The sequence below is a fragment of the Carassius carassius genome, unplaced genomic scaffold (assembly GCF_963082965.1).
Source record: "Carassius carassius unplaced genomic scaffold, fCarCar2.1 SCAFFOLD_71, whole genome shotgun sequence".
NCBI classification, from domain to species: Eukaryota; Metazoa; Chordata; class Actinopteri; order Cypriniformes; family Cyprinidae; genus Carassius; species Carassius carassius.
In genome coordinates this window covers 238,912-266,363 of record NW_026775165.1, presented here as the reverse complement: position 1 = coordinate 266,363, position 27,452 = coordinate 238,912, and positions in this window count along the sequence as shown.

Sequence of the window (27,452 nt, the reverse complement as noted above, 5' to 3'; positions counted from 1 at the left end):
CTCCTTTTACATTATAATCCTCTACGTCTGCTACGTTCTCAAAACTCAGGAAATTTGATAATACCTAGAATATCAAAATCAACTGCGGGCGGCAGATCCTTTTCCTATTTGGCGCCTAAACTATGGAATAACCTACCTAACATTGTTCGGGAGGCAGACACATTCTTGCAGTTTAAATCTAGATTAAAGACCCATCTCTTTAACCTGGCTTACACATAACATACTAATATGCTTTTAATATCCAAATCCGTTAAAGGATTTTTAGGCTGCATTAATTGGGTAAACCGGAACCAGAAACACTTCCCATAACACCCTATGTACTTGCTACATCATTAGAATAATGGCATCTACGCTAATATTAGTCTGTTTCTCTCTTGTTCCGAGGTCACCGTGGCCACCAGATCCAGTCTGTGTCCAGATCAGAGGGTCACTGCAGTCACCCGGATCCAGTACATATCCAGACCAGATGGTGGATCAGCACCTAGAAAGGACCTCTACTGCCCTGAAAGACAGCCGAGACCAGGACAACTAGAGCCCCAGATACAGATCCCCTGTAAAGACCTTGTCTCAGAGGAGCACCAGGACAAGACCACAGGAAACAGATGATTCTTCTGCACAATCTGACTTTGCTGCAGCCTGGAATTGAACTACTGGTTTCGTCTGGTCAGAGGAGAACTGGCCCCCCAACTGAGCCTGGTTTCTCCCAAGGTTTTTATCTCCATTCTGTCACCGATGGACTAAGTCAATGTAAAGGTCCTGCGGCGGGAATGAGGCGTTTAGCGCAGAGCAGGTGCGTCCAGTTAGCGCAAATGAGGCGAATTGACTAACACCGATGATGCATCTGTCTTTTCTATCATTTCACTAATTTAATTCTTGCGTGTTTTTTCATTGTGCATGATCACAGTTCATATGTGTGGGGAAAGATAAGCTAATAGAGTGAAAATATTGTGTTAGGCTGCTTCATGAGTGAATAAGATAAAAGATTGTACAATTCCTGCAAATGCAGTGATGAAGTTCATGTTCTTATGATTTATTTTTATGAATTAAAATGTTTCAAAGCACCCCCCCCCCCCCCTGTTTTTTTTTCTTCACAAATCGCACTCTGTATATATATATTTTGCATGGTACATGGGCCAGAAAATACAGTACTCTTATTGGTAGCTGAAAGCATCATCAAACTAGTCAAATATTAAATAAACAAGAAAGGAAGCAGAGAACATAAAGGATGTAAGTTTTAGATCACACAACTAGAGTCCACAGCTCTGAATCAGACTCGCCTCTCACCTGTTATTTTAAACATGTGATCTTGCTTATACAGGTGGAAGACATGTTTTCTCTCCTCAGAACAGTCTAACCAAACAGCGCTCGGGCTGGGCTCCAGTTAACATGCGTTACCCTTTGTTAACTGTGACCTGGTTGACCTTCGGGCACCTGAGCTGAAACCAGAGCCGTGGGTCAGACGTGTTCAGACGCCTGGCCTCACCGCACATTTTTCTTGAATGTAATTCTGTGCCTGATGATTTTATCTGGGGTTTCATGCCAATTCTGACAAAGCATTATGAGCGAAGGCCTCAGCTGCTACTGATATCAAATAGATCAGGTTTTGGAGGTGAATTGGGGAATGTGCCACACCGCTGGTCTCGGGCAGCACTGAACTGTTTTGACTGGCTGTCAATTATCAGTTGATTCTGGTATGAGAGGTCAGCGAGCACAGAGAGAAAAAAGAACGATTTGGTTTCATAACAGACTGGAAGAGGCTAAAAACACAACCCTGAGAGCGAACACTATCTTACAAAACTTTGAAAATCACCTTTTGCAAAAAAACATATGGCAATAGTCACTTGCACTATAACCGTTAATGCTCTTTTACGCTTTTGTTGGTCTCTGTAATGCTGGTTGCAGCTCCTGTGCTATCTGTAATATCATGATGCGTGGCAGTCTGTAATTACTTATAAGTGTTTTGTCACCAAAATGGAACACATCTAACACAGGGTCCTCCAAGAGTCTTTCTACCATTAAACATCTCCGTTCTTAATTTTCAATTATTAATAAATGTAATACCATAGTTGGACAGTGATATATGCAGACCATAAGCATTTTTTGTTGTTGTTGTTTTTTTCATTAGCTTTCAAATCATTTTAAAGTTGTTCAGCTGTGAGGTTGCCGTAAAATTAAGACAGTTTTTAGGATTTTTTTCAAGCTAGGAGTTTCCTGTAATATGCCTGTAATTAAGATAGGATAACACTTAGAAAATGCTGTTCTGTAATAGCTTTTGTCGTAAATGTGGTCCTAACTTAAATGACTGAACAGGTAAGATAAGATTTTAAAGTTAGGATCCTTTTTTAGGTAGCTTTGGGCTAATGGTTAGAGAGCTGGACTTGTAACCTGAAGGTCACAGGTTCGAGTCGCGGTGCTGGCAGGAGTTGTAGGTGGGTGGGAGTGAATGAACAGCGCTCTCTTCCACTCTCAATATCCAGGACTGAAGTGCCCTTGAGCAAGGCACTGAACCCCCAGTTGCTCGCTGGATATATAGCTGCCCACTGCTCCGGGTGTGTGTTCACAGTGTGTGTGTGTATGTGTGTGTTACTTACTCACTGCTGTGTGTGTGCACTTGGATGGGTTAAATGCAGAGCACCAATCCCGAGTATGGGTTACCATACTTGGCAAATGTCACGACTTTCACTTTTTTTCACTTTCTGCATTTTTATTCATTAGCTTGGGTTAAACTAATTTTACTTTGTTGGATCAGCAGCTATGCTAATGATGTCTCTATTTTGTTTCTATGTTTTGCCACGGGATTTACATCCCGTGGTAACTAGGATTTACACAAGCTCCAGTCTGGATCCAGAACACCTGAGAAGAGATGATGCTGACCCTCAGAGGACCCCAGATGATGCTAACCTTGAATCAACAAACAGAACTAACAATTATTGCTACATGTGTGACTGCATCATATAATAACTATTAATTAATAATATTGATAGTTCATCATCTAGCTGACTACGTCTTGTATTATTATTATTATTTTTATTTTTCTAAAATCCTGTCAAACGTGCACAAACTACTAGCTACTACTAAATATTGTAGAAACATAATTTTCTGTAAAGTTGCTTTGTAACGATTTGTATTGTAAAAAGCGCTATACAAATAAACTTGAATTGAATTGAATTCTGTACTACGCACCCTGAACCCCAGAGAAGCAATCTGAGCTCCAGTGCACTGCAGCATGAGCGACCTGCGAGAGAACCAGAGGAAACTCAAAACAACCCATGGCCAGACATTCTCATTCCGAACAAGCCATCACATCATTACACTCGACTGAGCTCTGAGGATCTTCTGCTCTTCCTAAGGGCCTCCTCCTCTTCCTCAGGTTTGTTTCTGAGCTTCCTCAATCATTTGTGTTTTATAAATTGAAACGTTTCTGCAATGTGTCCACTGGAGGGTGCTCCGGCATGACTTGCACGCTTCACACACTGGGCTGTTAAACATCATGTCCTGAACCCAAGTGACCTCTGGTTAGTGACGCTCTGGGTCTGCAGGGGAGGCAGAGATGATTCAGCCCAACATCACTCCCACAATCAGATCCAGATGTGTCTCACCTCCACACAAACCCGTGGTTTCCCCGTGACACACACGAGAGACACGAGAAACGAGACGCCAAGCATTTCCCAGGCGCAACACCGAAGTGTGTGTGTGTGTCTGTGTTTGAGTGCTAGCAAGTCAACGCCACACCGCCATCAGATGCTCTTAGCTGCACATCAGAAAGAGAGACAGACATACAGAGAGAGAAATAGAGAGAGAGAGAGACAGCCGCTCTCCTCCAGCCTCATACAGGCTGCTGCCGTAAATATTTTTACTCGCCGTTCCATTAGTGTGTGATATGCTTTTATTGAGGCGCCGAGCCCCTTCCCTCTGTAAACACTAGAGCATGATGGGAAGAGGAGAGACAAAAGTCACGGCACCATACAGAGACACAAACCACACACACACACACTTGACAGAGAGACAGATAGTGAGTATGTGTATCAGGGTCTGATGATCTCGTCACACCTGTCAATCTTTTTTTTTTTTTTTTAAGGGGTCATATGATGCGATTTAAAGTTTTCTTTTATCTTTGGAGCATTACAAGCTAAGCTGTTCGTGAATTAATAAGATCCCGAAAGTTGCAAAGACTAAAGTATTGAACCTAAAGAGATATTCTTAATAAAAGTTAAGGCTCATCCACGCCCCCCTAAAATGGCACTTTCTAACACCCCCCCCCCCACACACACATGTCTACATAACGATGTGGGAAGATTTGCATAACGTCACCCAAATGTTCATGCAAAGAATGAAGGCATAACTTTGATTCTCAGTGTTGCCGCCAGTGCCATGTTTCGACTTGTTTGGTCTTCCAAAAGAGGACACAACTAGAAGTCAGTGGTTAAGCTGTATCTACAACACTAGAACAGTTCAACCCAAATATTCAGATGTGTGCAGCACATTTTATGGAGGACTGTTTCCTGATCCTGGGAGAGAAGACTACAATGACGGCTGTTCTGACTTACAGACTGTAAGTACATTTACATATGTAAAGGATTTGCCATTGATGATTCAAACGCAAGTTTTGAGCAGTGTAGAGCAGCGGTTCTCAATCCAGTCCTCGTGTCCCCCTGCTCTGCACATTTTGTATCTTTCTCCTATCGCTTCAGATATGTGTTTTATTCGAATGTAAGTGCCCTGTGAAGTGGACATCACAGAACATTCCACCATGATTCCAGTTCAAAGCGAACATATATGTTCCATTCAAAGTGCATTGACGTGTGCAAGACGTGAATTTAAATTGTATTTATTTACAGAGGTAACTTATATGATGTCAAACTTGTCTGTGTGTGAAGACGTTTCATAGTGCAAATCCATGAATGAATGTTCCAAAGTTAGGGAAACTTCAACATATTTCCCCTGATCAGGGAGTAGGGAGCAATGAACACTGTGTAGGGACCATGTCAGTGGGAACACAGTTCAAGCACGGAGCTCACTTCTAACAAGCTGATTATCTGAATCAGGTGTGTTAACAAAGAGGGACATACGTCATTATAATCCTTAATTATGTACCCACTGGTTGCAACAAATGGCTCGCTTGTAATGGGTTTTATGTGTGTATCGGTGTTCTGACCGGGAAACACATTACAGTATGGTGAGGGGCGTAACATTTCTGTCACACACTTGAGGTATTCAGACAATCCCAACGCACTGGATAGCTGGCCAATAAGGGGACATCTTGCTTTTCAGACTGATGCACTTTGAGAAAAACTATGAGTATCAGAAAGGTGGGGCATAGAGGAGAAACCCTAATGTACAGTATGTGGAAAATAATGTTTTAATGTGTTTTTTTAACTTTAAACCACATAAACACATTTCATTACACCAAAAACAGAAAATAATGTTCTTTTTAGCAAGATCACATGATGAAGAATATTCGTGTGTCTCCACATCAAGAAAACGTTAGTCATCTGAGTGTGTGTGTGTGTGTGTGTGTGTGAGTGTGTGTGTGTGCTCTGTTTGTGTGTGTGTGTGTGTGTGTGTATGTATGTTGCCGTATGTTCGCTGCGGTGTCATCTGTGCTCGTTGGCATCATGTTGGTCTGCAGGAGCTGCTGCAGTAACTGCACCTGGTCTGTGCTCAGAAATAGCTCCAGGCTGGACATAACGTTCATCTCCAGTCTGTGGCTGCACACTTCCTGCAGATAGACACACAGCCTTTCATTGATTCACTTTATTTTGCGCTTTTTTATTTTTACAGTTTTAACAGATGTACAGCTGATCATCAAATAAAGAATAAAGACAGAGAGAACCATGGGAGTTATTTACCTGAGATCTGATTGGATGAGCCACATTTGATGCTAATAAACAGATACCTGTGACACAGAATATTAAAGCTGTTAATGTTAACCCTGACAACTGTGAACATTACTGGATGAGTTAAAGATGTGTCTGATTAAAACGTTTGGTCAAAAGCTCTTTCACTAACGGAACAGGTTTAGATCTCCTTTTACTATAACCATCCTGTCGCTCTAAACCTGCATGTCAGATGGTCTCAGACTTCTTTTCTGTCCAGGTTTGTGTAAAGTGAAACCAGTGGCTGTTTGTTTAGTGATTTTCAGTATTTAAGGTCAAGCATGGACCTGATGTTAAAACCTCACTGAAGCACACAAACACATGGCAAAAGCATTATTGTGCACAAACCGAGAAACTGTTTGTCTCGCTTGAGCAACAAATTCAGCTTCTCCAGCAGCTACAATTTCCCCGAAAAAACTCCAGCGTCCCATCCTGAACACACTTGCTTTCATCTGACAGAAGACACAGCATCACTGAAACATCACACATCATACCTTGACTGGGCCGTGATCCGCTTACAGAGGTTTCCGGTAAATTAAAATTGGAGCTGCTATGATGCGCACAGAGAAATCTGTGATGATCGGATACAGCATCACTTGCTTCTCCTGCTGCCGGCAGATACTGCAAACACACATACACAGACAGAGAGAGAGTCAATCTCACAAATATAAAAACATCATTAAACCTTCAGCAATATCTCATAAACAAACACAAAGCCACAGCGGATCATGTACTACACTGTATAAACTCAAAACATGAATCAACACTATCATTAATGGTGTTTATCAGAACATCAATGATATAAACAAATTAGGTCGAAGCAGAACTGAACTGATGCACAGCAGCTTACTGATACGCCTCACAGTGCAGGAGAAACCAGCACAGCTGCAGACAACGGAGACACCACCGGACGCTTAAACACTCACACACACACAGAGAGAGATACACAAACACCGACAATCTCTTATAATAGAGAATTGCACTTATTCTCTACTATAGGAGAGGAAGAATTTTATAAACTTGTTAAATCATCTAAACCAACAACATGTATGATAGACCATATTCCATCTAGACTACTAAAGCACTAAGGTGCTTCCAGATGTCATAGATCCTCTTCAGACTATTATTAATTCCTCAGTGTAATTAGGATATGTCCCTAAAACCTTCCAACTGGCTGTTATTAAGCCTCTCATTAAAAAAACACAACTTGACCCCAAAGAATTTGTTAATTACAGACTTATCTTGAATCTCCCTTTTCTGTCCAAGATACTAAAAAAGGTAGTATCCTCACAGTTATATTCCTTCTTAGAGAAAAATTGTATCTGTAAGGATTTCCAGTCAGGATTTAGACTGTATCATAGTACTGAGACTGCTCTCCTTAGAGTTACAAATGATCTGCTCTTATCATCTGATCGTGGTTGTATCTTTCTATTAGTTCTATTGGATCTTAGTGCTGCGTTTGACACAACTGACCACAACATTCTTTTCCATAAACTAGGAAACTTTGTTGGCATTAATGGAAGTTCATTAGAATGGTTTTAATCATACTTATATGACCGCCATCAATTCGTAGCAGTGAATGAAGAGGTATGATATCAATCACAAGTGCAGTATGGAGTACCTCAAGGCTCAGTAATATGGCCGTTACTCTTCATGCTTTACCAGTTACCCTTGGGAGATATCATCAGGAAACATGGTGTTAGCTTTCACTGTTTTGCTGATGATACTCAGCTCTATATTTTTTGGTGGCCCAACAAAACATACAGAATGCATATTTATAATAAAAACTGGATGACGAGTAATTTCTTACTGCTAAATTCTGGAAAAAACAGAGGTATTAATTAATGGACATAAACCTCTGCATGTAATAACCTAGAACAGGGGATCTGTATCTAGGGCTCTAGTTGTCCTGGTCTCTGCTGTCTTTAAGGGATGTAGAGGTCCTTTCTAGGTGCTGATCCAGCATCTGGTCTGGATACGTACTGGATCCGGGTGACTGCAGTGACCCTCTGATCTGGATACAGACTGGATCTGGTGACTACGGTGACCTCAGAATAAGAGAGAAGCAGACTAATATTAGCGTAGATGCAATTCTTCTAATGATGTAGCAAGTACATCGAGTGGTAATACCTATAATATCAAAATCAACTACAGGCGACAGATCCAAACTCTGGAATAACTTTCTTAACACTGTTTGTGAGGCAGACACACTCTGTCAGTTTAAATCAAGATTAAAGACCCATCTCTTTAACACCTGATGTACTTGCTACATTGTTAGAAGAATGGCATCTACGCTAATATTTGTCTGTTCTCTCTTATTCCGAGGTCACCGTAGCCACCAGATCCAGTCAGTATCCAGATCAGAGGGTCACTGCAGTCACCCGGATCCAGTACGTATCCAGACCAGATGCTGGGTCAGCACCTAGAAAGGACCTCTACTGCCCTGAAAGACAGCGGAGACCAGGACAACTAGAGCCCCAGATACAGATCCCCTGTAAAGACCTTGTCTCAGACGACCACCGGGACAAGACCACAGGAAACAGATGATTCTTCTGCACAATCTGACTTTGCTGCAACCTGGAAGTGAACTGCTGGTTTCGTCTGGTCAGAGTAAAACTGGACCCTGACTGGGCCTGGTTTCTCCCAAGGCTCCCACGCTCCCTCTCCTACACATGAACTCCAATCGGATCTCTGGAACATCTGTGGGCAGTAAAACAAACACGTGGTGCTTTATAAGGTGCCACATCTGCTACTATAAAAACAATCATACAGCAATGCTCTGATATTTATGGTAGGCAGTGGATTAGACAGAAGGAACTCTGGGATTACTGCCGGCATATCATTGGAGCGTATCCGCTGGAGATCCTGTTACCTGAACAGGTGCCAGAGAGATCACAGGACCTCCGCCGTAACCCACCCGTACAGACTTCCGCGACTAACGCTCACGACTAGCAGACATATTCTACTTCCCGTCAGGGGATCATGTGGTCTTGGGCTGATCGGCTGCTCATATGGTGTTCTTCGTCATAATCCAGAGATGACTCTGGTACATTACAGGACCAATGAGTGATACTGCCTAACACAGCATGCTAACATCACCTGATCGCTCTGATTCACTCAGTCTGCTCTTAAGTTCTCAAAACTCACCGGACCTCACAGCTTTTCTGTTAAAAATAGTTACTGTGAGTTAAAACATGATGTTTTTAAAAGAGCTCCAGGTTTGCTGTGCTTGTTTGTAGAGCTGCAAAATTTGGCCAAAAAAAATCACATTGTTGTTATATGTCGATATGGCTATAAAATAATAATTATTATGATTTTTATTGTGATGGAGATAATAATTAACAATAAAAGTTTTGGGGGGAAAATATTACTATTGTAACCATACTACTGTACAGTTAAAAATATGGTAAAAAAAAAACTGAATATTTAATAATAATAATATGAATGAATCGGCGTGAATGAGCTCATGCTGTCAATCAGTACCCAGAATGCTCCAGTGATCCAGATGCAGCACAATGTTCACCTGCTAGCCATGTTCCACTCCAGAGCGGGATTCTGGAAAACCTGCCCGCTGACTCCTTACGCTCCGGCCGCAGCACTTCCCAGTGAGCCGTGCCCATGTTGATGCACTGCAGGTCAATCTGATACTGACGATCCTCCACCTCTAACCCCAGGTCACGCAGAACGCCCAGACTCAGTGCCCATCTGAGAGAGAGAGAGAGAGAGAGAGAGAGAGAGAGAGAGAGAGAGAGTTGATGTGCAGCAGGACAGTAACACACACACACACATTCACTCACACTGTGTAATATAGTAAGCAAGCAAAGCAAGCACATTTTTATTTATATAGCACTTTTCTAAACAAGTTAATGCAATTCAAAGTGCTTGACAAGGAAACAATAGAAACAGCAATTAATAAAATTAAAAGAACAATTAAAAAGTAAAATAGACCCATTAAGATACATGATAAAAATTGAATTTATAAAAAATCAAAGTATGAGTAAAAATAAATAAAAATACATAATTACAACAAAGCAAAGCACAATATAAAAAGGTTTCATAAGATTTTATAGGAAGGCCTGACTAAAAAAAATATGTTTATAATTTAGATTTAAAGCTCTTAATGTTTTCAGCACATCTTATGTTCTCTGGAAGGTTGTTCCAGAGGTGAGGAGCATAACGGCTAAAAGCAGCATTACCAAATTTTTTAGTTCTACTATAAGGTACATTTAAAAGAAAAGAATCTGAAGATCTTAGAGTCCTTCTCGGTTCATATACTGTAATCATATTTGAAAGATAGTCTGGAGCAAGTCCGTGCAATGCCTTATAAACTAATAAAAGATTTTTAAAATCAATTCGAAATCTAATAGGTAACCAGTGTAATGACTTTAATACTGGTGTAATATGATCTCTCTTTTTTTGACTTTTGTCAATATTCGAGCAGCGGTATTTTGGATTAATTGTAATTGGTTAATTGTATTCTTTGGTAGACCTGTAAGAAGGGCATTACAATAGTCAAGTCTGCTAGTAATAAATGCATGCATTAATTTTTCTGTATTGCTCAGAGAGAGAAATGATCTAGCAATGTTCTTGAGATGAAAAAATGCTGTTTTAGTAATATTGCGTACATGTGCTTTAAAATTAAAATCAGAATCAAAGACAATTCCTAAATTTTTTGCCACTTGGCTTGGGTTTAATCCGAGTACGTTTAATTTATGGATCACTTTCTCTCTCTGGATTTTTGATCCAATAAGCAAAACTTCTTTTTTATCTTGGTTGAGTTGTAAGAAGTTTTGTGACATCCAATCATTTATGTCTTTAATGCAATTTACTAGGGAATCAATTTGTACAGGGTTGTCTGGAGACACAGCTACATACAGCTGTGTGTCATCTGCATAACTATGAAAATAGATACCATGCCTCCTGATGAGTTGACCAAGAGGTAACATATATAGATTAAAAAGTAGTGGTCCTAAAACTGATCCCTGAGGAACCCCACATGGTACTTTATAATATTCAGACAAGGTATTATTAATGGATACTACAAATGTTCTTTCACTAAGATATGATAAAAACCAATTTAAAGCTGTTCCAGATAGACCAACAAAGTCACTTAATCTATTTAAAAGAATCTGGTGATCTATTGTATCAAATGCTGCACTCAAGTCAAGAAGCACCAGAACTGAAGTCAAAGTCACCTTTATTTATATAGCGCTTTAAACAAAATACATTGCGTCAAAGCAACTGAACAACATTCATTAGGAAAACAGTGTCAATATTGAAAAAATGATAGTTAAAGGCAGTTCATCATTGAATTCAGTTATGTCATCTCTGTTCAATTAAATAGTGTCTGTGCATTTATTTGCAATCAAGTCAACGATATCGCTGTAGATGAAGTGTCCCCAACTAAGCAAGCCAGAGGCGACAGCGGCAAGGAACCGAAACTCCATCGGTGACAGAATGGAGAAAAAAACCTATGGAGAAACCAGGCTCAGTTGGGGGGCCAGTTCTCCTCTGACCAGACGAAACCAGTAGTTCAATTCCAGGCTGCAGCAAAGTCAGATTGTGCAGAAGAATCATCTGTTTCCTGTGGTCTTGTCCTGGTGCTCCTTTGAGACAAGGTCTTTACAGGGGATCTGTATCTGGGGCTCTAGTTGTACTGGTCTCCGCTGTCTTTAAGGGATGTAGAGGTCCTTTCTAGGTGCTGATCCAGCATCTGGTCTGGATACGTACTGAATCCGGGTGACTGCAGTGACCCTCTGATCTGGACACAGACTGGATCTGGTGGCCACGGTGACCTCGGAACAAGAGAGAAACAGACAAATATTAGCGTAGATGCCATTCTTCTAATGATGTAGCAAGTACATAGGGTGTTATGGGAAGTGTTTCCGGTTTACCTAATTAATGCAGCCTAAAAATCCTTTAACGGATTTGGATAATAAAAGCATATTAGTATGTTATGTGTATGCCAGGTTAAAGAGATGGGTCTTTAATCTAGATTTAAACTGCAAGAGTGTGTCTGCCTCCCGAACAATGTTAGGTAGGTTATTCCAGAGTTTAGGCGCCAAATAGGAAAAGGATCTGCCGCCCGCAGTTGATTTTGATATTCTAGGTATTATCAAATTGCCTGAGTTTTGAGAACGTAGCGGACGTAGAGGATTATAATGTAAAAGGAGCTCATTCAAATACTGAGGTGCTAAACCATTCAGGGCTTTATAGGTAATAAGCAATATTTTAAAATCTATACGATGCTTGATAGGGAGCCAGTGCAGTGTTGACAGGACCGGGCTAATATGGTCATACTTCCTGGTTCTAGTAAGAACTCTTGCTGCTGCATTTTGGACTAGCTGTAGTTTGTTTACTAAGCGTGCAGAACAACCACCCAATAAAGCATTACAATAATCTAACCTTGAGGTCATAAAAGCATGGATTAACATTTCTGCATTTGACATTGAGAGCATAGGCCGTAATTTAGATATATTTTTGAGATGGAAAAATGCAGTTTTACAAATGCTAGAAACGTGGCTTTCTAAGGAAAGATTGCGATCAAATAGCACACCTAGGTTCCTAACTGATGACGAAGAATTGACAGAGCAACCATCAAGTCTTAGACAGTGTTCTAGGTTATTACAAGCGGAGTTTTTAGGTCCTATAATTAACACCTCTGTTTTTTCAGAATTTAGCAGTAAGAAATTACTCGTCATCCAGTTTTTTATATCGACTATGCAATCCATTAGTTTTTCAAATTGGTGTGTTTCACCGGGCTGCGAAGAAATATAGAGTTGAGTATCATCAGCATAACAGTGAAAGCTAACACCATGTTTCCTGATGATATCTCCCAAGGGTAACATATAAAGCTTGAAGAGTAGCGGCCCTAGTACTGAGCCTTGAGGTACTCCATACTGCACTTGTGATCGATAGGATACATCTTCATTCACTGCTACGAACTGATGGCGGTCATATAAGTACGATTTAAACCATGCTAATGCACTTACATTAATGCCAACAAAGTGTTCAAGTCTATGCAAAAGAATGTTGTGGTCAATTGTGTCAAACGCAGCACTAAGATCCAATAAAACTAATAGAGAGATACACCCACGATCAGATGATAAGAGCAGATCATTTGTAACTCTAAGAAGAGCAGTCTCAGTACTATGATACGGTCTAAATACTGACTGGAAATCCTCACATATACCATTTTTCTCTAAGAAGGAATATAATTGTGAGGATACCACCTTTTCTAGTATCTTGGACAGAAAAGGGAGATTCGAGATTGGTCTATAATTAACTAGTTCTTTGGGGTCAAGCTGTGGTTTTTTGATGAGAGGCTTAATAACAGCCAGTTTGAAGGTTTTGGGGACATATCCTAATGACAATGAGGAATTAATAATAGTCAGAAGAGGATCTATGACTTCTGGAAGCACCTCTTTTAGGAGCTTAGATGGTATAGGGTCTAACATACATGTTGTTGGTTTAGATGATTTAACAAGTTTATACAATTCTTCCTCGCCTATAGTAGAGAATGAGTGGAACTGTTCCTCAGGGGGTCTATAGTGCACTGTCTGATGTGATACTGTAGCTGACGGCTGAATGGTTGCAATTTTATCTCTAATAGTATCGATTTTAGAAGTAAAGTAGTTCATAAAGTCATTACTGCTGTGATGTTGGGAAATGTCAACACTTGTTGAGGCTTTATTTTTCGTTAATTTAGCCACTGTATTGAATAAATACCTGGGGTTATGTTTGTTTTCTTCTAAAAGAGAAGAAAAGTAATCAGATCTAGCCGTTTTTAATGCTTTTCTGTAGGATATGTTACTTTCCCGCAAAGCAATACGAAATACCTCTAGTTTTGTTTTCCTCCAGCTGCGCTCCATTTTTCGGGCTGCTCTCTTTAGGGTGCGAGTATGCTCATTATACCATGGTGTCAAACTGTTTTCCTTAACCTTCCTTAAGCGTAAAGGAGCAACTGTATTTAAAGTGCTAGAAAAGAGAGAGTCCATAGTTTCTGTTACATCATCAAGTTCTGAAGTTTTGGATATGCTAAGGAACTTGGATACATCAGGAAGATAACTTAAAAAGCAGTCTTTTGTGTTAGAAGTGATGGTTCTTCCATACTTGTAACAAGAAGTAGGATTTACAATTTTGGCTATATGAAGTTTGCACAAAACTAAATTATGATCTGAGATATCATCACTTGGCTGAATAATTTCAACACCATCAACATCAATTCCATGTGACAGTATTAAATCTAGAGTATGATTTGGACAATGAGTAGGTCCTGAAACGTGTTGTCTAACACCAATAGAGTTCAGAATGTCTATAAATGCTGATCCCAATGCATCTTTTTCATTATCAACATGGATATTAAAATCACCAACTATTAAAACTTTATCTGCAGCCAGAACTAACTCGGATGTAAAATCACCAAACTCTTTAATAAAGTCTGTATGGTGCCCTGGTGGCCTGTATACAGTAGCCAGTACAAACATAACAGAGGATTTATCATTAACATTTGTTTCTCTGGATAATGTTATATGAAGTACCATTACTTCAAACGAGTTATACTTGTAGCCTGCTCTCTGAGAAATCCTGAAAACGTTGTTATAAATTGAAGCAACACCTCCACCTTTGCCTTTTAGACGCGGCTCATGTTTATAACAGTAATCTTGGGGGGTGGACTCATTTAAAATAATGTAATCATCAGGTTGTAGCCAGGTTTCTGTCAAACAGAGTACATCTATATTATGATCAGTGATCATATTATTTACAAAATGTGTTTTCGTAGAAAGGGATCTGATATTCAATAAGCCAAGCTTTATCATTTGTTTATCCATATTGCTTCTGTTTTTTATTTGTTGAACCTCAATTAAATTGTTAATCTTAACTTGGTTTGGATGTTTTTTGTTTTTTCTAGTTCGGGGAACAGACACAGTCTCTATAGTGTGATATCTAGGTGAAAAAGTCTCTATGTGCTGATAATTAACTGACCTCTGTGACGGGAGGCAGCTAGCAGACGGTCGGTTTAGCCAGTCTGTCTGCTTCCTGACCTGGGCCCCAGTTAGTCAAGTATAAACACTAAGACTATTTGCCAAATTTCTAGAGAGAAGAGTGGCGCCACCCCAGGAGGGATGAAGACCATCTCTTTTAAGCAGGTCAGGTCTGCCCCAAAAGCTCGTCCAATTGTCTATGAAACCTATGTTATTCTGTGGGCACCACTTAGACATCCAGCCATTGAGTGATGACAATCTGCTATGCATTTCATCACCACGGTAAGCAGGGAGGGGACCAGAGCATATTACAGTATCTGACATCGTGCTTGCAAGTTCACACACCTCTTTAATGTTATTTTTAGTGATCTCCGACTGGCGAAGTCGAACATCATTAGCGCCGGCATGAATAACAATCTTACTGTATTTACGTTTAGCATTAGCCAGCACTTTTAAATTTGCCAAGATGTCAGGCGCTCTGGCTCCCGGTAAACATTTGACTATGGTGGCTGGTGTCTCTATATTCACGTTCCGTACAATAGAATCACCAATAACTAGAGCACTTTCATCAGGTTTCTCAGTGGGTGCATCACTGAGTGGGAAGAACCTGTTTAATGTTTTGATCGGAACAGAAGAGCGATGTTTTGACCCACGACTACGCTGCCTCACCGTCACCCAGTTGCCCTGCTGCAGGGGCTCTGTTTCCGGAACCGAACAATGTACAGGAATCCCTGAGCGAGACGCATCCAAAGCCGTATCTAGAGCCCTAACATTCTTACTATCCTCAATTAAAGTTTGGATGCGTGTCTCTAATTCTGAAATCTTCTCTGTCAGCCTAACTATTTCCCTGCATTTATCACATGTGAATCCCTCATCAGCGACAGAGATAGATAAACTGTACATGTGGCAAGAGGTGCAAGTAACAATGATAGGAGAAGCCATTACTCACCGTGCTTGATGAAAATTCTTACTGCGGTTGTTTGATTAACTTGTGAAAAACTGGAGCGAGAGGAGAAAAGAATACAGCGATTGGTTCGAATGAAAACACTAATGACAAGCTAACGAGTGCTAACGCTTTGCAGGTGTACTGCACTCACGGAAATAAAATAAAAGTGAACGATCGAAGTTAATCTGATAAGATTGATCGATAATATCAGAAATATGGTGTGAATTAAGTTATATTTTACCACTTTTAAAAAAAACAGAGAGTGATAGTAAGATAAAGACTATAAGAGAAAAAATAAAATAACAGCTACACGGAGCTCTTGTTGACAGAAATTGAAGGCCAATTTCTGTCAAGTTTTATGTTTATATCATTTACTACTTTAATAAGAGCGGTCTCTGTACTAAGATATTTTCTAAACCCAGACTGAAACATCTCTAGTTTCGAATATCATTTAAGAATGTACACAACTGATTAAAAACTATTTTCTCTAGTATTTTACTTAAAAATGTTTTTTTGAAACATTTTTTTTTAAGATTTGTAATGGGTCTATAACTACTAGGAGTTAAAATATCTAAACTCCCTTTTTTGTACACAGGTTTTACTAGGGCAGATTTAAGGTCTAAAGGGAAAATGCCAAGCTGCAGGGAGTGATTAACTATCTCAAGGATATCAATAGATATAGAATCAAATATACTTTTAAAAAGAAAGGTAGGAATAGGATCAAAGGAGCAAGTAGATGGTCTCAAGTCTGTTACAACCTTTCTTATTGTCTCAACATCAGCTGATGTCAACAGTAGCTGATGTCTTTCTCTGATGAGAGAGAGACACACACACACACACACACACTCACGTTCTTACACACATTACTGTCGTATCTCTCACCAGACACACTGAATGTGGGGAATCAGATCCTGTGTGTGTGATGTTGTGATGTGTTTATTTGCACTGGCCCACTGCGCTGCCACTTTAAACACGGCCTGTGGTCTAAACGCCTGCAGATGTGCTGAGTGCTAGAGGAGATCTGATGTTTCTCACCAGCATTCATAAAAATATTCACGCCACATTCACATCAACATTGATCTCTGTTTCCATGGTGACAGCGATTTATCACATTCACAATATCACAGGAGCTAAAGCTGAACACCAGACGAGATCTCAAACGACACGATCAACTATCAACACACACACACACACTTATACACACACACATACTCACACACTCACACACACACACACACACACACACACACACACACACACACACACACACACACACACACAGACAGAAACACACAGAAACACAAACACACACATGTCTGTTGCATAAGTGTTTTTGTATCATGAAATTAATTTACTAGATCCAATCCTGTAGTATTATCTTTCCTCTAATATTTTGACTTTCATTACATGATAGACACATACTAAAAACTCATTAAGACATTTATCAAAATATCTTCTTTTATTTTCCACAGAGGAGAGTCAGTCACACGGGTCTGAAGGACACGAGCAAGACTAAAAGACAGAGGGATGATTTCTGGCTGAAGCCCTAAAAACAGGCTTCATTATCGTTATGCTAAATATAATTTCTCATTGTGTTTCCATGAGATCCAGCAGCTGTCTCTGTGTGTTTCTCACGCCACGTCCAGTGACATCATGACTCGCGGTCTCCGCTAAATGGCCCTGTGCTCTGAGAATTCTGGGTAACAGCACCGCAAGATTTACTGCCACCGTCAAATTCGATTGCATTTAATTTAAGCTAAAATGAGTGTAATTAGTGGTGTTGAGGAGGAAATGAAAGGCTGGATGATGAGCTGAGTGTGTTCGGGTGTGATGCGCAGCCCTTCCTGCAGGCCAAACACACGCCTGTTCTCCATCCGCCTGATAAGACTTTAATATTGTCATACACACATTATCATCATCATCATTGCCTCTGAGAGCCGTAACTTGCCACACATCGACAGCAGAACAGGCATCCTGTAAGTGCTGTGGGAACTCACAGTGTTTGAACTCGCATTTCAACATCTTAATTGCTCTGGTCATTTATCTCCCACCGAGTTTATATGTCACAAACAGCTTGTAAACACACGACGACACCAGCCATGTGCTCAGCAGGGAGGGGCAGATCACTATCTGACTGAACACAGAGGCAGACACTGACCTTTAACCTCCCGGTGAATCATGTTCAGGTGAGCAGTGTCTCTGTAATGAAGCGCAGTGAGACAGACGTGACCCAAATGCTCAGCGCACAAGAGACTCGGCTCACTACTGATCTGAACAGCTCACCATTAAACAAATCAGTATGGGGTTACATTTGTTAGGGTTGCTTTTGACTGCATCTGTGTATATTAATATATTATTATTGCTGTTGTGTTGTCCATCCTGTCATTTGTGCAGCTCAGTTTTCTGGTTTTTAAGTTTCTTATCTCGTCTTTTAGAAAGATAACGCTTCCCCGCCAAAGACAAGTTTTTATGGGGCGCTATTACAGATCTTCTGAATGAATACAAAACCTCCCAGACAAAAACACGTGAATAGGATGGAGAAACAAGCTATCTTTTATGTAAACAGATGCATGGAAATGGTATATGTCTGTGAAAGCTTTGGAGGTGTTGATTGAAGTGATTTACTGGATTCATGCTTTGATAATCAAGTTAAGTCAAGTCACCTTTATTTATATAGCACTTTAAACAAAATACATTGTGTCAAAGCAACTGAACAACATTCATTAGGAAGACAGTGCGTCAATAATGCAAAATGATAGTTAAAGGCAGTTCATCATTGAATTCAGTGATGTCATCTCTGTTCAGTTAAATAGTAAAACAGCGGCAAGGAACCGAAACTCCATCGGTGACAGAATGGAGAAAAAAACCTTGGGAGAAACCAGGCTCAGTTGGGGGGCCAGTTCTCATCTGACCAGACGAAACCAGTAGTTCAATTCCAGGCTGCAGCAAAGTCAGATTGTGCAGAAGAATCATCTGTTTCCTGTGGTCTTGTCCTGGTGCTCCTCTGAGACAAGGTCTTTACAGGGGATCTGTATCTGGGGCTCTAGTTGTCCTGGTCTCCGCTGTCTTTCAGGGATGTAGAGGTCCTTTCTAGGTGCTGATCCACCATCTGATCTGGATATGTACTGGATCCGGGTGACTGCAGTGACCCTCTGATCTGGATACAGACTGGATCTGGTGGCTACGGTGACCTCGGAATAAGAGAGAAACAGACTAATATTAGCGTAGATGCCATTCTTCTAATGATGTAGCAAGTACATCGGGTGTTATGGGAAGTGTTCCCAGTTCCGGTTTACCTAATTAATGCAGCCTAAAAATCCTTTAACGGATTTAGATATTAGAAGTGTATTAGTATGTTATGTGCAAGCCAGGTTAAAGAGGTGGGTCTTTAATCTAGATTTAAACTGCAAGAGTCTGCTCATTATACCATGGTGTCAAACTGTTTTCCTTAACCTTCCTTAAGCGTAAAGGAGCAACTGTATTTAAAGTGCTAGAAAAGAGAGAGTCCATAGTTTCTGTTACATCATCAAGTTGTTCTGAGGTTTTGGATATGCTAAGGAATTTGGATACATCAGGAAGATAACTTAAAAAGCAGTCTTTTGTGGCAGAAGTGATGGTTCTTCCATACTTGTAACAAGAAGTAGAATTTACAATTTTGGCTATATGAAGTTTGCAAAGAACTAAATAATGATCTGAGATATCATCACCTGGCTGCATAATTTCAACACTATCAACATCAATTCCATGTGACAGTATTAAATCTAGAGTATGATTTTGACAATGAGTAGGTCCTGAAACGTGTTGTCTAACCCCAATAGAGTTCAGAATGTCTATAAATGCTGATCCCAATGCATCTTTTTCATTATCAACATGGATATTAAAATCACCAACTATTAAAACTTTATCTGCAGCCAGAACTAACTCAGATGTAAAATCACCAAACTCTTTAATAAAGTCTGTATGGTGCCCTGGTGGCCTGTATACAGTAGCCAGTACAAACATAACAGAGGATTTATCATTAACATTTGTTTCTCTGGATAATGTTATATGAAGCACCATTACTTCAAACGAGTTATACTTGTAGCCTGCTCTCTGAGAGATCCTGAAAACGTTGTTATAAATTGAAGCAACACCTCCACCTTTGCCTTTTAGACGCGGCTCATGTTTATAACAGTAATCTTGGGGTGTGGACTCATTTAAAATAATGTAATCATCAGGTTTTAGCCAGGTTTCTGTCAAACAGAGTACATCTATATTATGATCAGTGATCATATTATTTACAAAAAGTGTTTTCGTAGAAAGGGATCTGATATTCAATAAGCCAAGCTTTATCATTTGTTTATCCATATTGCATCTGTTTTTTATTTGTTGAATCTCAATTAAATTGTTAATCTTAACTTGGTTTGGACGTTTTTTGTATTTTCTAGTTCGGGGAACAGACACAGTCTCTATAGTGTGATATCTAGGTGAAAGAGTCTCTATGTGCTGAGAATTAACTGACCTCTGTGACGGGAGGCAGCTAGCAGACGGTCAGTTTAGCCAGTCTGTCTGATTCCTGACCTGGGCCCCAGTTAGTCAAGTATAAACACTAAGACTATTTACCATATTTCTAGAGAGAAGAGTGGCGCCACACCAGGAGGGATGAAGACCATCTCTTTTCAACAGGTCAGGTCTGCCCCAAAAGCCCGTCCAATTATCTATGAAACCTATGTTATTTTCTGGGCACCACTTAGACATCCAGCCATTGAGTGATGACAATCTGCTATGCATCTCATCACCACGGTAAGCAGGGAGGGGACCAGAGCATATTACAGTGTCTGACATCGTGCTTGCAAGTTCACACACCTCTTTAATGTTATTTTTAGTGATCTCCGACTGGCGAAGTCGAACATCATTAGCGCCGGCATGAATAACAATCTTACTGTATTTACGTTTAGCATTAGCCAGCACTTTTAAATTTGCCAAGATGTCAGGCGCTCTGGCTCCCGGTACACATTTGACTATGGTGGCTGGTGTCTCTATATTCACGTTCCGTACAATAGAATTTCTTCAGGTTCCACAGGTTTCTCAGTGGGTGCATCACTGAGTGGGGAGAACCTGTTTAATGTTTTGATCGGAACAGAAGAGTGGTGTTTTGACCCACGACTACGCTGCCTCACCGTCACCCAGTTGCCCTGCTGCAGGGGCTCTGTTTCCGGAACCGAACAATGTATAGGAATCCCTGAGCGAGACGCATCCAAAGCCGTATCTAGAGCCCTAACATTCTTACTGTCTTCAATTAAAGTTAGGATGCGTCTCTCTAATTCTGAAATCTTCTCTGTTAGCCTAACTATTTCCCTGCATTTATCACATGTGAATCCCTCATCAGCGACAGAGATAGATAAACTGTACATGTGGCAAGAGTTGCAAATAACAATAGCAGGAGAAGCCATTACTCACCGTGCTTGATGAAATATTTTTACTGCGGTTGTTTGATGAACTTGTGAAAAACAGGAGCGAGAGAGAGGAGAGGAGAAAAGAAAACAGCAATAGGTTCGAATAAAAAAAAACGCTAATGACAAGCTAACGAATGCTAACGCTTTGCAGGTGTACTGCACTCACGGATATAAAATAAAAGTGAACTATCAAAATTAATCTGATAAGATTGATCGATAATATCAGAAATATGGTGTGAATTAAGTTATATTTTATCACTTTAAAAAACAGAGAGTGATAGTAAGATAAAGATTCTGGAGAAAAAAAATAAAAACAGCTACACGGAGCTACGATTAGCTACAGAAGCCCAACAGGAAGTAGAGAAAACACTGTCAACGACATGTCGCAATCTCTGACGAAACCAGCTAGAGCCAATGAGCGTTTGAAATTGCTGCCATAAAACTTGTTGTAAAACTTCTTAATGGCACATTTTTAAATAGTTACTATAGCTACAGGGTTAGGGTTAGGGATAACCCTAACCCTAATCCTAACCCTGAATGCCGTTTGAACGGATCTGTTCCTCACACCAAGCATCACACGGATACAGGATTTAAATAAAAATAAAATACTTTCATGATAATTTTATTTAATGCTAGTGCATTACAGCATACTAATAAAAATGATGTGCCCCCACTCTCTATTATAGATCAGTGTGTGTGTCCCATAGTAAACCAAATAAATATTAAATGATAACAGTTAAATACTCTCTCTCTCTTTCTTTTCATGTAAGGATTATAAGATTATTTGTACCAAGAGTAATAATATAAAATTTAATAAAATCATAATTAAGTAGTTTAATGCATTTGACTGATTTGCTTAATTTTGAAATGATAATGTATCATTCTGTTTTGACTTGCCATTTCAAAGACTACATTTTAACAATACACACTTCATGTATGTGATCATTTAACCATCATCATGCAATATTATATTTATCTTGTTTATCATGGGTCACATAATATGCTGCCAGATCTTAGCCTGATTTGGGCCACATATCACTGGACTGATCTGGGCCACACTCCTCCCACCAACAATCGGCCCTCATGTTGTTTGCTGGATCCCCGCCGTGTCGTCATTGCTACACGTGGCCCAGCTCTGGCTGAAAGGGTACATGCCATTGCCGACAGGGGGCCAGCGGTGCCACCTTGAAGCTACATGTGGGCCAAGTCCGTTTGCTATGTGGGATATGCACCCATCCAGACGTCGTCTCTTTCAGGAAAGAGAAACATGACAATGCCAGACCACATACTGCATCAATTACAACATCATGGCTGCGTAGAAGAAGGATTCGGGTACTGAAATGGCCAGCCTACAGTCCAGATCTTTCACCCATAGAAAAAATTTGGTGCATCATAAAGAGGAAGATGCGACAAAGAAGACATAAGACAGTTGAGCAACTACAAGCCTGCATTAGACATGAATGGGACAACATTCCTATTCCTAAACTTGAGCAACTTGTCTCCTCAGTCCCCAGACGTTTGCAGAATGTTATAAAAAGAAGAGGGGATGCCACACAGTGGTAAACATGGCCTTGTCTCAACTTTTTTGAGATGTGTTGATGCCATGAAATTTAAAATCAACTTATTTTTCCCTTAAAATAATACATTTTCTGTTTAAACATATGATATGTCATCTATGTTGTATTCTGAATAAAATATTGAAATTTGAAACTTCCACATCACTGCATTCTGTTTTTATTTATAATTTGTACAGTGTCCCAACTTTTTTGGAACCGGGTTTGTATACAGTATATTTTACATATACACATGTGCACACACACACACACACACACACACACACACACACACACACACACACATACACATACACATCTCATCAATCTGTGTTAGCTGATGATGTGTGTGACCTCTGACATCTGTAGGAGAGCACAGGTCAGCTGACAGACTGTAGGTGCAAGTGTCTGGCAGGATGGTGCCCACACTGCTGTGCAGGGCCGTTTTAAGGAATTTGGAGGCCCCAAGCAAAATGGACATAGAGGGCCCCCGACCCCCCACACGCATGCAAAGCCTACAGGAGCCACAGCATAGCCATACAGTTTAAGGTCACCCACACTTTATATAAATAAAAAAGGTTTACAGTGCAAATACTGCTCGAAAAAATAGTTTGGTGGGAATTCAATAGTGATTTGCACTGTTTTTTTTCTTATAATATGACAGCACACACTTATCAGTTTAAACTCTGGGCTGTGCAGGATATCAGCTATAATTACAGAGCTTGTGGTACCTTGTGCTATAGAGGAAACATCAGCACTGAGAAATGATGCATCTGTTGATGTTGAGGATGAAGTTGATGGTGTAGCTGGGAAAATAATTGAAAAAAAAATCTGAAATTACCTGTGAAGTACGTTTTACCATTTCACTGTTAGCATATTGAAAGAGGTCACTATTAACAGCTCAGGGGTGCATTTCCCAAAACCATAGTTGCTAACTAAGTTAGATGGTAGACACTTTATAATAACAATCATTAATAGATGGTAAATTGATAGTTAATTGTTCTTTAGTTAATTGTCATTTAACTGTTAGCAAACAGTATTTTTACTTATTATAAAGTTTACCGAAAACTTAAAGATATGTTAGCATTTCCATATTTTGATATTAGAAGGGAAGGGATGCAGGCAGCTGCTTTCACTACCAATGCTTAAAAACATCCCAAGCTAATGTTTGATGCACGGAATTTATTGTGTAGTTTTCCTAACCCCCATTTGGTAAATAGATTATCACGGTGGAATAGTATAGCATGCTATTTGCTATGCCACTTTCATCTAGGGCTGTAGCTATCGAATATTTTAGTAATCGAGTATTCTACCAAAAATTCCATCGATTAATCAAGTAATCGGATAAAATGTGTTTTTGCTTAATTAAAGTCCAATATTAATTATGCAAGAGAAAATAAGACTCCTCGGTCTCTTAAAATGAACAACTAAGTTTCCTTTTTTAGAAAAAATATTTATTTTTATTTTTTAAATGCATAGAATGCAATGCATACATCAAAAATAAACATTTAATTATTTTCCATTGTTTCTCTGTCTGTACTTGTACTGTGAACAATGACAATAAAGTTGATAGATGAATTAAGTGCATTTAAGTCCCATTCGGTTGGGGTTTTAAATAAAGCATTTTCTGAGATGCACATTTAACATTAAACACAAAACATTAATTTAATTTATCTTTTAATTATTGAAAATTAAGCAAACTTCACTTTTTGGTAAACAAAGGGGATTTACCATTAAAAATAATACATGGAAGAAATTTTGTGTGATTAAACCTTAAAAAAAATGTTTGATTTTTTTTTTTTAGTAGTAGGCTATGTACATTCTGCTCTGTAATACATCTCTGGCAAATACTTGTCTAAAACAAGACTTTTATTTTTATTTATTTATTTCTTACCTTACAAAACAGTGAGCAAGTTTGTGCCACCATATGATACACAACTTCAAACGACATACTTATCAAATTACATGCTTTTAATAGCAAAACAGAGGAATATGAGAAAATATTTAACATCTGCTGGCCCATTTACTTGAAGCATATTCTAACGATGGGCTGCCTCTGGCAAATAAGTGGCTGTAATCTTTGAGTAAACATTTAAAACAGCAAACAATTCATAACATTTAGTGCACAAATGAATAAATATATTCTACGTTTGCTTATCTTCATTCGAAGCTGAAACGTAATTAACCAACCTTGTTGAACAGTTTTTCTGATTCGGTGAAAACGTACTAATATTTTCTGAGTCGCTTTAACGCGAAACAGGAAACTCATGAATATTCACGTATGCTCCGCCCAGCGTCACCGAATATCTCAGAAACCGAATATTTCAGAACACTGGCAGCAGAGATCACGTGGTTGGCTGGCTGCTGTCAGCGACTACTGAGAGGGGCCCCCTTGAAGGGGATCCCGATAACAGTGTCATTACACGTTACTGCTTTGACGATCAAAAAGGGGCGCTCACACATTTTATTCTTAACCAGTCGTTGTCTTGGGGCCCCAGGCCAGCTCGGGGCCCCAAGCAATTGCTTGGTTTGCCTGCCTTGTCGCGACGGGCCAGCTGCTGTGGACAGGTGACAAGTGTCCAGCGGGGAGCGCAGAAGACTCTGGGAATACGGCTGAAGCTCTCTGAGCTCCTCTGCTCTGCATCCGGTCAAACATACTGAAGATAAAACTCCATCGACACCACAAACCATACACCAGCTGCACCTGGACACACCAGAGCTGGAGTCATCACTTTGGCTGCAATTTAGTGAATGTATGAGACGAACTAAACGCATTAAGAGCTTCTAAAGAGCCACAGACTGAAGATGAATGTTGAGTAACTTCCTGCTAAATCATAACACAATGAAACGCTTGTGGAATCTAGCGGTTTGACTAACATCTGCTTAGAGAAAGCGCTGAAGAAACACTGTGTGTGAAAGTGTGTGTGTGCTCTTGTTTTTGTGACATATCAGGACACAACTCTGTATAATGACATGGGTATGACACAGGTATTACAAGGAGAGGGCGACTTATGAGGACATAACCCATGTCCCCATTTTTCAAAATGCTAAATCATACAGAATGAGTTTTTTTGAGAAAGTAAAAATGCACAAAGTTTCCTGTGAGGGTTAGGGTTAGGTGTAGGGTTGGTGTAGGGCCATAGAATATACAGTTTGTACAGTATAAAAACCATTACACCTATGGGATGAACACACTTTACACAAAAACAAACATGTGTGTGTGTGTGTGTGTATGTGTGTGTTTGTGTGAGTGTGTGTGTCACACACACACACACACACAGAGAACATATGAGAGTTAGAGACGAGTGTGTGTGTGCAGCCACAAAAGCATTAGCTCTCTGCTCACGCTCACACTTTTACACACACACACACACACACACACACACACACACACAGTGATTCCTCAAGGTCTCCGGCGCTCACAGAAGCTGGTGGTGTTGGTGGTGAGGTGGTAATCATGTCAAATAAACTGTGAAAGCACAGCAGATGTGTTTGTTTATGCTGGATGCTCCATTAGCACCGGCCACTGCTGTAATGAGGCTATTGACGTACCGCTTGTTTTCCTTCTAGCACAAACACTTCTCTCGAGTCTTGAGCTGTTCTGCTCGTGGGTTTGGACGGATCTCAGTGCATGTGTTTAATAATCACTGAATCAGGTGAGATTTCACCACACACTTCACTTCCACAGCGTGTTCCATCTGAAGTAGAACTAGACTGAGCAACTAGTTAACCAAAGGGACAGCCAGTCTGTCTTTTCAATTCAGTTCAAATGAGATCCATCACGTAACTGACTGAAAGAAATGAGCAGTGTTGACCAGTCTGAAGTAAAGTGGCTCATGCAAGCGACCGCTGATGAAAGTGAAGTCGTGTCGGAGGTGAACATGCACCAATGGAAACTTCACAATGAGACGTGAATCGAGTCAGTGCTGACTTTAATTCCTCACAACACATCTGCTGCGTCCCATGAGCCACACTAAACACATAGAAAATATCCTGTTCATTAATGCACAGCAGCTGAGCGGAACTGCGTTTTTTCACGCCGATGAGCTTCTGTTAGCGCAGATCCACTTTCAGTTTTTGTAGCAACCTGCTGCTGTGAACACACTGAGTCAAATATAACAAAAATACCTCTTGACACAATCACTGCCACAGGAGAGAACACCACTGACACACGACACACTGAAAGTAGGGGTGTGAAGCAGCACTGGTTTCACCATTCGATTCATTTACAATCGTGTTCAAGATTCGATTCAATTCGATATCACAATGCATCACCATTATGTAAAATTTACTTTGTGCACTTTTATTAAATTATATAAGCAGTCTACTTTTTTAAATGATTGTTTATTAATTAATTAATGAGTATATTAATTAATATATAATCAAGAAATGATTGTTAAAAATTAAAAGTAAATATAGCTTTGAGTATATAACAGCGAGTGGAAGCACAAGCGATGCAAATGTGTCTCACAGCACATATTCTGTGTAATGAATTCTCTAGAGAGTAGACTGACAGCAGTTGGCCGACACACACCTCACAGTCAAACACAAACACACACACACTCACACCTCTCAGTCAGACACACAGAGACACACACACAGTCACCTGTAGCGTGAGTTGTTTGACAGCTTTCCAGGTGTGTGTTATCAGGTTCTTC